This window comes from Rosa rugosa, chromosome 4, assembly GCF_958449725.1.
Source record: "Rosa rugosa chromosome 4, drRosRugo1.1, whole genome shotgun sequence".
NCBI classification, from domain to species: Eukaryota; Viridiplantae; Streptophyta; class Magnoliopsida; order Rosales; family Rosaceae; genus Rosa; species Rosa rugosa.
Window position 1 is genome coordinate 25,641,772 of NC_084823.1, and position 16,491 is coordinate 25,658,262.

Sequence of the window (16,491 nt, forward strand, 5' to 3'; positions counted from 1 at the left end):
GGGAATACAAGTTAAAATTAATTTAGGAATCCTACTCCTATTAGAATACAATTTACTAGTCATACACTAATTAGGAATACAAATCCAAGTAGGAAACAAATTCTAAACCTGTTCAAACAAGGAATTCAAATACAAAACAAATTCTAACTAAAATCCCTAAAAAACACCAAGCATGTTCCTAAAATTAAAAGACCAAAATGATTCCTAAGAAACACTAAGCATACAAAACGTCAAAAACAATAAAACAACATGCAATTTACGATTTTAAAGATTATTTTCAGATTATTAACATGTTATTTACAAAATCTATGCTTTCTAAAATCCTAAATCGATTTACACATGTACAAAACACAAAACGTAAAAACAAAGGGGGGTTTTTAAAGATCAAAACGTAAATTTTCAGAAAACAAAAGAAACATAAAACAAAAGAAAATGCTTTTATTTACAAAGGTGGGGAAAGAAGAATCTTTGGAAAACAATTCACCAATCACAAATCAAGATCAATCCTTTCATACATCCCTTAATCCTTTACTAGTTACCATGGAAAGTTATCAACCAAGAAACAAGAATGTCCCTTTTTTACTTTCTTCTTTAATGAATTGAATTAGCAAAGCATCAAAACAATTTATTTTGAAAACATGCATCACACAATCAAAGCAACTGTGTTGAAAATCAATTTCCAAATCATTAAGTCCATGAAAGTTAATTGATAAACATGCAAATCCAAGCACTCAAAGCAAGTCAATTCAATGCATGCATAATCTGATTTCGACTCAAAGCAAGCCTTTACTACTTATTCTAATTAGGGTTACTGTAATACCCCGGAAAATCCAAATTAAATTCCGTGGATTTTTAGAAATGATTTCACGATAGTAGGAGCGAGTACGAAGCTTGGAGAAGTTGTGGAATTAGTTCGAACGATTTTATTTTCGAAAACGAACGTTTTTAGGGGGTCAACAAAGTTGACTTTTTATACGTTCAAAAATTTGGGAAAACTTTCTTCATGAAAGTTGTTGAGCTCGTCGATACGAGTTCGTGGACATGTGGAACGCAATATTTGGAGTTCTTATGAATAAGTTATGAATTTTTGAAAATTGGGAATTTTCTATAAATAGGAAATTTCTGATTTTTATTTTCATTTAAGGACGAAAAAATATTCTTTTTGCGGAAAAGCCCCCAGAACCTCCGTTCTCTCTCTTCCTTCGACCTTCAGAACCCTCGGGTTCCGACCGACCCGACCCGGCCAAACGATGGTCCTCCAGCCTCCTCTGGCCCCGGACCCGGCCTTCCCCGAGCTCGCCGTCGCACGCACAGCCTCCCTCTGGTGTCGCCTTGCTCCACCGCTGCTCCAAAAACTGGATCGAAGCCACCCAGAAGCAACATTCGGACCCGGCCGGAAAACCATTTTTCCGGCGTTGCATGGGCCGATCGTCCCCATTTTCGTGATCTCCTCCTCCCCCTGATCATCCCCATATAGGCCTTGCTTGACGATTTGGAGTGTGGAGTGAAAGATCACGAGTTGAAGATTTCGACGTCCCTGATTCAATCTGGAATCTGATCAGACGCACGAGATTAATCCAACTTCAACGCTTGATCTAGGACGATCTAGGCCGAACCAGGCTTAGCTCCAGGTATGAAAGTCGACCACCCTTTCATTTTGAACCAGTTTGTAGTTGGTCACTTTGCCATCTGAGGTGGTTGACCGGCGTTGACCGCCGCGTTGACCGCCCACTGACCACCGCTTGTGGCGGCGCATCAGACCATATTTCGAGTTTTCATTATCTAGGTGATGATCTATGCATCCATACGAGCGTTTTGATATATAACATGGTCATGTTAGAAAAAGTTGATAAATAGTGGATTTTCGTTTTGACGTTACTATTTAACGTTTTTACGTTTATCTTCGGTTTACGATCTGTGAAGATCTGACCATCGGTTTTGCTTCAATTTTGGATATGTTGATCGTATGACTGTCCCGGTGACTTTGTGAGGTCACGGGCGAAGATCCGACCGTTGGATCTTCGTATAATTGAGAAATAGTGATTCGGAAGGCGATTCGTGAGAATCTGACCGTCGGATTTTCATATAATTTTATGGAGATGTTTGTTAGAGTGATTCAAGAAGATCGGAGTCTTCGTGATAATTTTGGAGGATGATCCTAAAGGCGATCCGTGAGGATCCGACCGTTGGATCATCATTAAATTCAGATCCGACCGTTGGATCATCGTATGATTTCGATCTGACCGTTGGATCATCATTAAAATTAGAATCCGACCGTGGGTTTCCGTATATGTGTGCTTTTGAGTTGTTGGCTAAGTTAAGATCATTATTGGATTAGGTGATCGATGGATTTATTTGGCGGACGATTCGTGAGATTGTTAATGGAGCTGTTAAGAAGACGCAGCTGGATTAGAGGTGAGTAAACCTCACGTGGTTCATATTACGAACCCAATATATTTAATTGCTTTATTTTGCAATCATATGAACTATTGTTGGTGTATTAGACATTCCTGTGTGAATGTCTGTATATATATTATTACGTGAAATAATATGTATTGTTGGAGTTGTGTTGAGTTTATTGTTGAGAAACAATATATTGTGAGAGGTATTGAGTTTATTGTTGAGAAACAATATATTGTGAGAGGTGTTGAGTTTTATTGTTGAGAAACAATAAATTGTTGTGATCTGTGGAGATCACTAGGTCACGAGGTGACCATGGCATCTATTAGTGAATCACGCTCTCGTACCGGGCTGGTGGTTATTAATAGTATTAAATCGTAATCACGTCTGTGGCCGGACGAGTGGTTACGTTCAGTTAGAGCTCTAGTCTGTCTGCCAAATGTGGAGTGACCTTATGAGTGAAATTGAGAGTAACTCATAAGTGTCAATATATATATGGTAACCTTATGAGGGAAATTGAGAGTAACTCATAAGGGTCTATATATATATATGAGTCTGTCTACCAAATGTTGGGAAATCTTATGAGCGAATTTGAGAGTAACTCATAAGTGTCTATATATATATATGAGAGTGAGGGATCTTATGAGCTAAATTGAGAGTAACTCATAAGTGTCTACATATATATATGAGAGTGAGTGATCTTATGAGCTAAATTGAGAGTAACTCATAAGTGTCTATATATATATATGAGAGTGAGAAAGTAACGTGGGTTTGTGGTAGTCTTGAAATCTAATAAATCAACAGTTCTTTCTTGTTTACTCATACTGGCTGTAAAAAGCTTACCGGGTTTTGTGTTGTTGCAACTCCCGGTACACTATTCAAATTGTGTAGCGGGTAATCCTACAGGACAGGAGAACCAGGACGGTGATCGTGCGGTTAGAGCAATTGTTAGAGTTTTACAACAATTGTAAGTTGTGAGGTGTGTTATGCTCATTTGAGCTTTATAATATATTGTGAGAGTGAATTGTAATAATGAACTCGAAGTTTCGAGATTTGGTTTTTTGTAATTGTAATTATTCAGGTTTCGGATTTGAATTTATCATTCAAAATCCGGGGCGTGACAGTTTGGTATCAGAGCGTAAGGTGCATATTTGGTGATGTGTCAATACCTTCCGAGTGATGGCCCGTCTGCAGCGGATCCCCATCGTGTGCTCTTTGGTATTGGCTAAGTCATTGGGTATGCGTGAGTGTTGGGAGTTGTTTAGGCCGCTAGGTCGTTTAGGGAACGTGAATACATTCCCTATAGTATTGACTTGGTTAATATGAATTTGTATTTGACTTATACTGTGTTTTAAGTGTTATACATGTATTAGCCAAGCATACTATACTCCTTAGGTGATGGAGATTCGAAGGGGTTGTACTTAGAACCTTACAGTTGTCTTGTAGGTTCGTATTGGAATAAGTTCAGTGGCCGCGAGTTACAATCCTTGAGGAATAGGAACCTCTTGATTCAACTCTGTTAAGTCAACGAGGATTGTTGTATGGAAGTGAGGTTCTTTTGGATGTTGAAGTGTTTGGTTGAAGGCATGATGTGGACCTATGCACGTACCTAGTGTGGATACGAGTATTAATGGATAGAAAGTTGCCTTCTTAAGTTGGACGTACATATGTTTTTGGATGAGATGTACATGTCAAATAATAGATATCTTGTTTTGTAATGAGATGTCCTTGTGGAGTTTGTTAGTAGGGTTGAGGTTAGGGAAGAAATTATTGCGGTTACTTCTTCCTTGTGCTTGTAAGTTGTTAAGCAGGGTTTAAGGTGCGAGACAAGAATTTTATTTTGTGCTCGATGGTTAGAGAGGAGAGACCATTGTTTTGGGTTGTCGTTGAGTACTATAATTCCTTCAGAATCAGGATTGTTGGTAGAATTGGAATTAGTAGTAGTTTTGGTGATTCTGAATTTGAATTGAGTTCGCGAGATGTGTCTTATATACGTGGTTGATGTTACTTGCATCATTTTGGAACGATACGTTACGATTCACAAGGAAAACTGGATTTGGAATTTATTCATTTGAACACCATGGGTTGATGACCTGACCGTGACTTGTGAATATAGTTTTGTTCAAGTGAATGAAATTGAATTTTGTGGCCTTTGTGTGGTGAACTAGTTTTCTTAAGTTTTGGATCGTAGTATGGAGATGGGCTGCAGTGAATTTGAAGTTGTTGTGTGTTTTAAGTTTAAGTAGGCGGGACACTTAAAGTTTTGCAATGGAGTTGATTTTGGTGTAATTAATTGGGAGAGTTAGAATCAGTTCTTGTGAATGATGTTGGATGAGAGTGTGTGCCTTTGGTGATTGATTTTAGGTGTTATAGTTAAACGCAATTTCGGATATTGATTTTAGTGATTTTGTTAGGTATCCATAGTGGTTCAAGTGAATTACTATGTGATATGGAGTTTGATTTGATTTCTGAATCGCTAAATGTTAGGGATTGAATTGTGGTGAGTTTTTGTTGAAACAATTGATAGATGGAATTATCGAGATTCTATAAGAGTTGTAAGAGTAACTCTAAAAACGTGGGTTTTTCCTAGCTAACTCAGGATGTGTTTAGCTTTATAAATCCCTAATCCTATCGATGAAATTGTTGTGTTTGGTTTGACTCAGAGGATACTAGCTAGACCTCGATGCGACTTAATTGATTGTTGGATTCTTTTTGAGTGATTGTTTTTATTGCATCATTATGAAAGATGTGTGCAGTAGAGTTGTTTATGGTTTTGAAAACAGTATTGGGTGACCAAGGTTCGATCCTTGGTGTTGTTGTTGGTTAAACAAACAGGAAAGAAAACATGCACACCATCTTATTGAGTTTATATTACAAAAAAAAAAAAAAAAAAAGCGAGGACTATGCTATACTAAGCCTAGTCAGCAGCTCCGGATGGGTTGAGGCTGAGCTCAAGAGAAACGTTTGAGCCACTGTGGTAACCGCCTGAGCCACCAGAATAGTAACCAAAAGCGCTACCTTCCTCGGAAGTAGCCTTCAGGTTACCAAAGACGTCCTCGCCGTGCACGGGGAACAGAGGAAGAGTTTGAACCTCCTGGTGATCTCCTCCTCGTTGTTGCAGGGATGTTTGTCCTCCTGTTGTGCCAAAAGAGTTGTACTAGTATTAGTGTTGAAGTGTGAGGAAGAATATGAAACAGAATTTAAATCAAGAAATCCTTCATTACCAGTAGAATAGGTGGAACCAAAGTTGAGATCAATGGATCTACCATCATCAGTAGAACTAGTGGACCCAAAATTGATGTCAATGGATCCACCAGCTGGCCCAAAATTGATGTCGATGGATCCACTAGCACCAGTAGAACCAGTGGACCCAAAATTGAGATCAATGGATCTACCAGTACCAAGAGAACTAGTTCCCATGGGCACTGGAGCAGCCTGATTACACCTATTCATCTGCTTCTCTCGAGCCCTGACGTTCTGGAACCAAAAGTAAATGTTCTTACCCTCAACATACCCATACTGGTTCAGCTGGAGACAGATCTCGTGAATCTGCTCTGTAGTTGGGCACTTAAATCCCTTGACATAGTAAAGATCCTTGAGGATTCTTATTTGTTCTGGAGTAGGAATCCACCTGGTACGGCTTCGCCAGAAATCCATGTTGGCACTACTTCCAGCTGCTTGGGTGTTTCCTCCCTCCTCTGTTGGTTGCTGTTGTTGTGGTTCCATTTGTTGCGGGGTTTGGAGCTCCATTAGTTGCAGAGTTCGTGGCTCTTGGGTCATGGGGTGAGAGGATGTGGAAATCGAGGAATACATGGTTTAGTGTTTGAGGGAGATTTTGTTAGAAGGATTGGAGTTGTTGAACTGGTGATTGGAGATCTGAGATTCTCAGAGGAAAGATGAGATCGAATCTTCAAATGGAAGAAAAGATCTGAGAAAGAAGGATTGAAGATTTGGAGGAAAATATTGAAGATCTGAAAGTTCAGAGGAAAGATGGGATTGAATCAACTAGATGGGAGAGAAGATCAGAAGAGAAGGATTGAAATTGATGAAGAAAGGATTTGAGAAGAGAAAGGCTGAAGAGTTGAGAGAGAAAGACTTGAGCTCGGAAGAAAATTTCTTTCTTTTGGAGTGAACAGTTTTTCTCCAGAATGCACCTATTTATAGAGCGAGGTGAGCAGATCTCCACCGTTGGATGAACGATTCCTGTGATTCATTCTACGCGTTGGATTAAAGTCGCCCCGAAACCCGGAAAAGCTGTTGGCGCGTGTTGAGCGTGTAAGGGGACAGGCCGAACCTCGAGACGCTGTGGCAGACAGCTTTAGCCGAAAGTGATTTGCTTTCCGTAAATCACGGAAGAGACGTGTCGTGGCACGTGGAGTGTACCGACAGTTTGTTGTTATTCTATCGCTTATGATAGAATAAATAAAAGAAGTTGCATGGATAGTAACGAGAGCAGCTGGTGCTCTAGTGGTTGAAGAGCAAGGCTCATGTACAAGAGGTCAGAGGTTCGAACCTTGCCTCTCGTTTATTTTTATTATGTTCGCTTATGACATAATAAGTAAAACATTTGTACACATTATATTAAGCACAGCTTGTGCTCCAGTGGTTGGTGGGCAAAGCCCTTGTGCAGCAGGTTAAGGTTTCGAACCTTGCCTCCCCCGTTATTTTATTTATGTCGCTTATGACATAATAAATATAACACGTGAGCATATATTAATGAAGGCAGCTCTTGCTTCAGTGGTTGAGAGCAAAACCTTCGTGTTTGAGGTCGGGAGTTCGAACCTTACCTCTTACAAATATTTTTGGATCTCGTATATGCTTGATATACGACGTATATACGGTATGTACGGTATACATACGTATATACGGTCTGTACGGTATGCATACGAATATACAGTTGTACGGTATGCATACGTATATACGATCTGTACGGTATGCATACGTATATACGGTATGTACAATTTCATACCGTAGCCGAGCTGGAAGTTGGTGGGCCGATTGGTAGGCCCAAATAGTAAGCCCAAATAGTAAGCCCAAATAGTAAGCCCGAATGGTAGGCCCAAATGGTAGGCCCAAATGGTAAGCCCAATTGTTCGGCCCGAATAGTAGGCCCAAATGTTAAACCCAAAGTGGTTTGGGCCGGTTCGAAATGTGGATGGTCCGATTTCTTCAGGCCCAATTGGCCAGCCCTAGTGCTTAACCCAAGGATTGAGCAAGCCCAAGTCATCATCATTGGATGACATAATTTATTGGCGTGCTTTTGGGGATGATTTGTTTTGAGTGATGCATCTCTATGGTTGTGAAGAGTGGTGCATGCTTAAGTTTTACTATGGAGATTTACCGTGATGCTAATTGAGTAGCGAAACACTTTGTGGGAGTGTTTACTGTGCTTGTATGCCAGTACAGAGTGATGATCTATGTGAAGATCTATGTGAGGATCTATGAGATGATCCATGTGACGATTTTGTGTATGTGATGTGGAGTGTTGTTGAGTAGTTGTTGTGTGAGTCTACGTTTGTGATGAAAGGATTTAGTGGCCATAGGAATGTATTTTTATACAAGGGTTGAGGCTTTGTAGATTACTACAGCTTTGGGAAAGATGGATATTCGATGGTTAGGTCAACCTTAATCGAGAGGAATTGACTTACGCTCAAATTTCGGGACGAAATTTCTTTAAGGAGGGTAGACTGTAATACCCCGGAAAATCCAAATTAAATTCCGTGGATTTTTAGAAATGATTTCACGATAGTAGGAGCGAGTACGAAGCTTGGAGAAGTTGTGGAATTAGTTCGAACGATTTTATTTTCGAAAACGAACGTTTTTAGGGGGTCAACAAAGTTGACTTTTTATACGTTCAAAAATTTGGGAAAACTTTCTTCATGAAAGTTGTTGAGCTCGTCGATACGAGTTCGTGGACATGTGGAACGCAATATTTGGAGTTCTTATGAATAAGTTATGAATTTTTGAAAATTGGGAATTTTCTATAAATAGGAAATTTCTGATTTTTATTTTCATTTAAGGACGAAAAAATATTCTTTTTGCGGAAAAGCCCCCAGAACCTCCGTTCTCTCTCTTCCTTCGACCTTCAGAACCCTCGGGTTCCGACCGACCCGACCCGGCCAAACGATGGTCCTCCAGCCTCCTCTGGCCCCGGACCCGGCCTTCCCCGAGCTCGCCGTCGCACGCACAGCCTCCCTCTGGTGTCGCCTTGCTCCACCGCTGCTCCAAAAACTGGATCGAAGCCACCCAGAAGCAACATTCGGACCCGGCCGGAAAACCATTTTTCCGGCGTTGCATGGGCCGATCGTCCCCATTTTCGTGATCTCCTCCTCCCCCTGATCATCCCCATATAGGCCTTGCTTGACGATTTGGAGTGTGGAGTGAAAGATCACGAGTTGAAGATTTCGACGTCCCTGATTCAATCTGGAATCTGATCAGACGCACGAGATTAATCCAACTTCAACGCTTGATCTAGGACGATCTAGGCCGAACCAGGCTTAGCTCCAGGTATGAAAGTCGACCACCCTTTCATTTTGAACCAGTTTGTAGTTGGTCACTTTGCCATCTGAGGTGGTTGACCGGCGTTGACCGCCGCGTTGACCGCCCACTGACCACCGCTTGTGGCGGCGCATCAGACCATATTTCGAGTTTTCATTATCTAGGTGATGATCTATGCATCCATACGAGCGTTTTGATATATAACATGGTCATGTTAGAAAAAGTTGATAAATAGTGGATTTTCGTTTTGACGTTACTATTTAACGTTTTTACGTTTATCTTCGGTTTACGATCTGTGAAGATCTGACCATCGGTTTTGCTTCAATTTTGGATATGTTGATCGTATGACTGTCCCGGTGACTTTGTGAGGTCACGGGCGAAGATCCGACCGTTGGATCTTCGTATAATTGAGAAATAGTGATTCGGAAGGCGATTCGTGAGAATCTGACCGTCGGATTTTCATATAATTTTATGGAGATGTTTGTTAGAGTGATTCAAGAAGATCGGAGTCTTCGTGATAATTTTGGAGGATGATCCTAAAGGCGATCCGTGAGGATCCGACCGTTGGATCATCATTAAATTCAGATCCGACCGTTGGATCATCGTATGATTTCGATCTGACCGTTGGATCATCATTAAAATTAGAATCCGACCGTGGGTTTCCGTATATGTGTGCTTTTGAGTTGTTGGCTAAGTTAAGATCATTATTGGATTAGGTGATCGATGGATTTATTTGGCGGACGATTCGTGAGATTGTTAATGGAGCTGTTAAGAAGACGCAGCTGGATTAGAGGTGAGTAAACCTCACGTGGTTCATATTACGAACCCAATATATTTAATTGCTTTATTTTGCAATCATATGAACTATTGTTGGTGTATTAGACATTCCTGTGTGAATGTCTGTATATATATTATTACGTGAAATAATATGTATTGTTGGAGTTGTGTTGAGTTTATTGTTGAGAAACAATATATTGTGAGAGGTATTGAGTTTATTGTTGAGAAACAATATATTGTGAGAGGTGTTGAGTTTTATTGTTGAGAAACAATAAATTGTTGTGATCTGTGGAGATCACTAGGTCACGAGGTGACCATGGCATCTATTAGTGAATCACGCTCTCGTACCGGGCTGGTGGTTATTAATAGTATTAAATCGTAATCACGTCTGTGGCCGGACGAGTGGTTACGTTCAGTTAGAGCTCTAGTCTGTCTGCCAAATGTGGAGTGACCTTATGAGTGAAATTGAGAGTAACTCATAAGTGTCAATATATATATGGTAACCTTATGAGGGAAATTGAGAGTAACTCATAAGGGTCTATATATATATATGAGTCTGTCTACCAAATGTTGGGAAATCTTATGAGCGAATTTGAGAGTAACTCATAAGTGTCTATATATATATATGAGAGTGAGGGATCTTATGAGCTAAATTGAGAGTAACTCATAAGTGTCTACATATATATATGAGAGTGAGTGATCTTATGAGCTAAATTGAGAGTAACTCATAAGTGTCTATATATATATATGAGAGTGAGAAAGTAACGTGGGTTTGTGGTAGTCTTGAAATCTAATAAATCAACAGTTCTTTCTTGTTTACTCATACTGGCTGTAAAAAGCTTACCGGGTTTTGTGTTGTTGCAACTCCCGGTACACTATTCAAATTGTGTAGCGGGTAATCCTACAGGACAGGAGAACCAGGACGGTGATCGTGCGGTTAGAGCAATTGTTAGAGTTTTACAACAATTGTAAGTTGTGAGGTGTGTTATGCTCATTTGAGCTTTATAATATATTGTGAGAGTGAATTGTAATAATGAACTCGAAGTTTCGAGATTTGGTTTTTTGTAATTGTAATTATTCAGGTTTCGGATTTGAATTTATCATTCAAAATCCGGGGCGTGACAGTTACAAAGCATAAACCTAATTACTAGCTCAATTACACGCAAGTATTCTTTTGCAACCAAGAGAACAATCACATGCGAAATCACACAAAATCAGATTATCATTCCATCAATTCGGCAACTAGCAAGAACCAAGAACACATAAACACATCAAAAATTGAAAAGAACATCAAAATTGAATCCAAAGATCAGATTTCATACTCAAAAGTTTCGGTTTACACTTAGAAAATCCAAAGCATAAATTCAAATCCAAATCCAAATCCAATTCAAATCCGAAATTCATTCTTCATCTTGATTCCAAAACCGAATCCCATTGGTGTTTGCACGGCACACAATTTGCACATGACTTTCACGCTACTTCTAGATGCTTCATGAATGTTCCAAGACGTCTCCGAGCTTCCACGGGTCTCCTAGTATGATCAGAACTCCATATGCAATCAGGTTTCCTAGTCAAATACGAACTTCTTTCCCGAGATGCTTCTACACTCTTCCGGAACCTTCTTGAGTAATCCCTATCCAACAGGGACTCCTTGTCACACTAGGTTTCCTTATCTGAGTCAGATTGGGTTTCCTTGTTCAAGTAGGACTCGTAGTCCAAGTCAGCTTTAAACTCCTACTCCAACTGGGATTCCTTTTCCTAGTCAAACTGGAAGAACTTCTAGTTCTTCATTTTTGCGTCACTTGTGCCTTCCTTAGTCATTTTTGGACTTTGAGACTCCATTTAGCTCCTAAAGTATCTCCACGAACACAATGTACCTATAAAAACACTAACTAAGTTAAATTGATCAAGGTAAAGGAAATAACTTAGCAAAATATAGGGTTTAAACATTATAAACGTCACATTTTATGCTCCTATCAGAGCGCCTAAGGTGCAGATAGCTTGAGGCCCCTTAAAAGAAAAAGCTCCACCCTGTTAAAGCCCTTTTCTTAGATGCCCCTTCTTATTTTTCTTAAAGGCCATATTTAGTTTTTCCTTTATATTCAAGAACAAAAGGATCATAAGAGCATTGGCCTCTTCCATATCAATATAAAAAGGAAAAATACATTTCCTCTGTAGAAAATCCAGGATATTACTACTTGTTTTCAATTAATTGGTTGGTAGGTGGCAATGGCTCTTTGAAACTCTTCGAAGGGTCCCCTTCATTTATCTCTCTTTCTTTCATCCAAGATAAGAATTGTTTTGTATTTGCTCTACTATGGTGAAATCGCTATAATTTTGGATACTCTCCACTTATGTGGGAGCTGCACAATTTTATAATTGCATGATTTTATGCAAAGGGTCCTAGTTTGAGGGTTTCACCTATGGATCTTTGGAGCTGGAACCTTAGTGCCAAGTCTTGGTCAGCCCCAAACTGATTTCTATTTGTTTGGATTTGCCTCTTTCTCTTTAAAGAAGCATTGTTCTCTTTCGAAGATCTGTTTTGAACTGTTTTTCCTTTTCATGTCAGATTCTACGCACTATAGTTGCTAAACGCTCTATTTTTCCAGAGTGATTTTTTATTGAAGCAATACTCTATAATAATTCTTGATGAAACTAATAAGGGGAGCTTGAGCATGGACATACTTATTGGAATGGTTTCTCGTGTAATGAGTACTCGCTAGGTGAAGCTCAAGAATGGTGCCTATCACTGAAAGTTTTACTATTAACAAATGTTTATGGACGATTGGTTGTACTTGTAATTGCAGGAAATCTATGCTAAGCAGTAAAGGGCTGTGCTTTCAGGAAAAAAACTATAGATAGATCCTGGAAAACAAGTTTTTCCATTAAAGCTTGTGCTGACGTGTGCCACCTTGCGAGTGGAAGACTTCATTTCTAATAGAAAGTTGTTTTGTGATGTCTCCCCAGTTATAATAGTTCCCACTAGACAATGTCCAGTAACCACTCACTTCTCAAAAAGAATTGGGACAGATTGTATTGGCCAAATATATAAAAAAAAGTCTTGACAATTCACAAGAGGTTGCCTTGTGGGTGCTTACTTATCTTCGTCAATGGGCAGAAGGAAGTAGAGTCCTTGTGTCCAAAACTACGTAGAGCTTCAACAGAACTGATCATGAAAACATCTGGAGGAAAAATTGGGTGTAATGCCACTAATGCTTCTAAAAAAAGATGTTGAATTACTAGATATGAATGAGATTAATGAAGCATTTGAGGTTGATAAAATTTAGCCAACCATGAAATTGACAAGTTTAGCTCTGTTGATGGAAATCCAAGTAATATAAATGAGGATGAATTAAATGCTTCGTATGATTCAGACACAAACAGTGAAGTGAAAATCATTGATGATGATAGGGATTTATCGTTACATAATACCCCAAAAATTGATAGTGTTGGTGCTGATGTTTAAGGAGAGACGGAGAGCATTACTTCACTGAAAGCTGCTTTTAAAACTTTGGGTGGTAAAACTGAACTGTACTCTAGTTCTGATGGGAAACAGTCCATTTCAGTTACTGTAGATGCTTGCTGTAATAAATCCAAGATTCTAAAAATCGGCCTAGGTGGCTGTAAGCCGTTTTGATTATGGCCTAATCGATCGAGCTAGGCGCGGGGGTGAAAATCGGCCGCCTAGGCAATCTAGGCAGTTCCTGGGCGGCCCTGACTGGGCGCTAGGCGATCTGTGACTAGGCGTTCCGTCCTTTTTTTTTTTTTTTTTTTAACTCGTCCTAAAAGGCTAAAACTAAACTCGATCTCTGACCTAAACTCAAACTAAACCTCCCCTCTCTCTCTCTCTCTCTCTCTCTCTCTCTCTCTCACTCGGCAAGGTTGCACGTCGCAAGGAGGCCTTTTCTTTCTTCGACAGTGACGCCGTGATAGACTGACAGTGCGCGGTAAGTCTGGGTTTATGTTTTTCACTCTTCAGTCTTCAATTGATTTATGGGTTTTTCTTACTTTCTGCTTCTGGGTATTCAATTTTCAGTCTTCAAGTCTGGGTTTGGCTCGAACTCAAGCAGGTGAAGCAGCAAAGCATAGACGTCGTCAAGGCTGAAACAGTTTTCTGGGTTCGATTTCAGTTTTTGACTTTTTGATTTCGGATTCTTCAAGCTTGGTTCGAATTGCATCTGTTACTTTTGCTATACATATGAGATGAAATTTGTATATGTAATCTGTTTTGCCTTTCTGGGTTTTCAACTTCAAGCCTCTTTGTAATTTGACTTGAAAACTTGAAATTGAGTTCAATTTATAGTTGTATTTGTACTCTTGTATCTGTTATTCCAGTTTTGGATAGGAACTAAATTGTATGATTTATTGATTTGTATCTATTTTGTGACTTTTGCCACTACCAGTTTTCGAATATTTGAAAATATTTATTGTGCTCTGTTGTGCTCTGCTAGTTTTGGTCTTTTGGATGGTATGATAATATGTATTGTGCAATTGATTGTGCATTTGTGCTCTGGCAGCTCTGCCGATTTTGGATGGTATGAAAATATGCATCTGTTCATTAACTTCATTTAATATATTGTGCATATGTTGTGCTCTGTTTGTCGTTCTTAGTTTTCAAATATATTAATCATTCAATTGTTACTTTGTTGGTCTATGATTCTATGGATATTGCATCTGTTACAATTGTTGTTGAATATTCTTTTTATTTATTTAGGGCAATGGTGGGTAGTACATCTTCCTCGGCATCTAATGCAATTTCTAAGATGGATAGATCATTAAAGCGTGGTTGGGGTGATATTGGGTGGGAGTATGCAGAGTTGGCGAATGCTTCAAACTTGGATAGGTTGAAGTGTAAGTTGTGTGGGAAATTAGTGAGTGGTGGAATATATCAGATGAAGCAACATATTGCCCACATCAAGGGAAATGTGGCTATTTGTAAAAAGTCTTCGGATGAGAATAAAGTCAAATGCAAGAATGCTATTGAAGAGGCAAAGTCTAAGAAGCAACAAAAGAGTAACATGAAGAAGAAGTGAGGCAAGAAGTTATTCTTGAAGAAGATGAAGACAATGAAGCGAGTCAAGGGGCTAGAAGAAATCCGCATACTCTTGGGCCTATGGACCTTTTTGCATCCACCATCGATCCGGTCTTCAATGTGCATCAATATTTGGCTAGATTGTTGTATGAAGCTGGGATTCCTTTTCATGCCATTGATAATGATAGCTTCAAGAGGTATGTGGAAGCGGTTGGTCAATTTGGCCTGGGTTACCGACTTCCAAGCCAATACCAATTAAGGGAGTCATGTAAAATATTATTTGGACCTAATATTATCTACATTAAGTAAATAACAAACTGATTAAACTTATTACAATAAATGGGAAATATATGAATTATCTACCTAGACACCTAATGAGCTTTGGTATGTCACTCATATGGTTAGGAATCCATTTTGATAAAGATAAATATCTAATTAGTTGATATGATAATTATAGCATCTTTCAGAAATAACTCATTGGCTGGAATCAAGGATTCTTTTATGGGAAGACCTATCTAGCTTATATATATAGGTGCTTGAAGTCCCTATTCACTGTGTGACAAAACATTCAGTCCTGCCCCATAGAGAGGAGTTAAACACATAGTTGAGTAGAAGATTTCTTGCGTGTGGCTGCTTGAAGTTTTGGAGCTCGGATTAATTGTGTTGAATAGCTGTGTTGCTGCTACTGCTTTTGAAGGAATGGCTGTTGTGCATGAAGCAGGTGATGCATCTCCTCTTGTTGTATTCTAGTTCATATTGTATTGATCATTTGGTTGTGTTTATGCATTTTGTGAAACGATCTTGGTTTGCTCATTAAGTTAACAAATGGTATCAGAGCCAAATTTCACAATTCATAAATCATTTTTAGAAGATCAATTCATTGTATTTTGAACTAGAGTTTTGTGTTATGTTGAATTGCAAAACGTTTTGGGAAATTAGGGTTTTGGTTAACAGGCCAAGAAAAAAAAAAATTAAAATCGGATAAAGATCGTTCTTCGGGAATACAAGTATTGGGAATTATTGCTTCCGCTAAAATTGTTGCAGAATTGCAGTCGCAAAGGTTAGGCCTTCCGAGAACCATGTTTCGATTCAAAGCTTTAATTCGTTTTCTGTTGAATTACAAGAACACTAGAAGCATTCCCGGCGTGCACCTAGGCTAGAGTAGATGGTGACCGGATGAAATTTAAGTTTTGGTGTGCTTGTGTCTCTGAATTGAATTGAGTTGAATTGAGTTGAATTGAAACGATTTTGTGCTTTCTCTGTGATTGCTTATGGATGGATGTGCTTAATATTTTGCATTCTGCTAATATATATCTGTGATTGAACAGTGATTATATGATAAATTGATGAATGTTTGAGTTAAGAAGTTCACTGTCTCCTTGTAAATGTTGTCATATTTTCATTGGGAAAATTGCAGATTGAGTAAAGTTTCTTTTCAAGTGCCTTGATGTCTTGAATGGAATTTAGTTAAACTTTATTTAGGTCACAGGTTGTTGCAAATAAAAATAGGCATGTTGCACAAAGCAATTTCTGTTATTATTTGCATTTGATCATTAAGATAAAAATGACCTGGAAACTTGTGTTAATTGTTTTCAAACTGTGCTTACTCGTGTCTTCCAAAGAAGTGTTAATATAGCATAGTTTGGTGACAAACAGCTTCACACATGATTTTGAATTCATATTTTGATACTTAAAGACTCTTCTACTGTCATAAGATGTTGATTGTCTTTTTGGATAACTTGAGTTCTCTAATTATGGGGTGAAGATTCAGAAACTTAAGTACA